This window comes from Octopus bimaculoides, chromosome 29, assembly GCF_001194135.2.
Source record: "Octopus bimaculoides isolate UCB-OBI-ISO-001 chromosome 29, ASM119413v2, whole genome shotgun sequence".
NCBI lineage: Eukaryota > Metazoa > Mollusca > Cephalopoda > Octopoda > Octopodidae > Octopus > Octopus bimaculoides.
The window spans coordinates 2,137,229-2,138,664 of record NC_069009.1 but is presented as its reverse complement, the minus strand read 5'-3'; positions in this window follow the sequence as shown (position 1 = coordinate 2,138,664).

Below are 1,436 nucleotides of genomic sequence, written 5' to 3'. Positions count from 1 at the left end.
ACCAATTTCACCTGTGTACGAAGAAAAAAGAAATGATTTTGAATTGTTTCCATATTTCAATTTGTCTGTTACATTTAAAATTAATTATCGTAATTTTATCATAGGCGCAGGAGTGGCTGTGTGGTAAGTAGCTTGCTTACCAACCACATGGTTCCGGGTTCAGTCCCACTGCATGGCACCTTGGGAAAGTGTCTTTTACTATAGCCTCGGGCCGACCAAAGCCTTGTGAGTGGATTTGGTAGACAGAAACTGAAAGAAGCCCATCGTATATATATATATATATATATATATATATATAGCAATTAGAAAATGGAGGAGAATATGTGGTACCCATCGACTTGCAGACAGTGTATTCCGTTGAGTTAATTAACTTATTTTGTAATTAAAATGGCAAAAACCACAACATACAAATGCTTATGACATATCATGTTATATTACCAATCGAGGTTACAAATAAACAGTACATTCCTCGAGGACACAATGCGTCGCCAGGAATCGAACTCACGACCTTATAACTGAGAGCCAAATAGCCTAACCACTAAGCCAGTTTTCAACTATGAAATGTATCTTTATCTCTGACAAAACAAAAACAACAAAAAAAAAAAGGGCTTTGATTCATGAAGTGAATAAAGGGAGGTAAGCGTGTAATGTCACTGTGGAAGTTAACTGATAAGCAGTGTGGAGTTTGTCTATGTTGAGTGGAGACACAGATCTGGTGTATGCACATGCAGGCAGGCTGGTGGGCTGGTTGGTGGGAAGCACATCCAAAAATCCTATTTTGTAGTGGTCATAGCTTTTTATCTTATACTAAATAAACCATACACAAACGTATATATGTACATATGTGAACATACATACTCATATATATTTATGCATATATGTGTATATATACACACACACACACACACACACACACACATATATATATATATTTATATATATATATGTGTGTGTGTGTGCGTATTAGATTGTTTGGAGGTGATGTACAGGTATTATATATTAGAAAAAATAATAAGGTACTCAGGTATCTGGATGGTTGTACATTTACAGATTTTTATTCATATGTCATGTGTTTTTATAAATCATATATTAGCGCTTGCATCTACTCTTCAGATATATATATATATGTGTGTGTGTGTGTGTGTGTATATATATATATATATGTGTGTGTGTGTGTGTGTATATATATATATATATATATATATATATATATATATATATATATATATACATATACATACATATATATTTATGTATATATGTGTGTGTATATACATATATATATAGATATATATATCATCATTATCATCATCATCGTTTAACGTCCGCTTTCCATGCTAGCATGGGTTGGACGATTGACTGAGGACTGGTGGACCAAGAGGCGACACCAGGCTCCAGTCTGATTTGGCAGAGTTTCTACAGCTGGATGCCCTTCC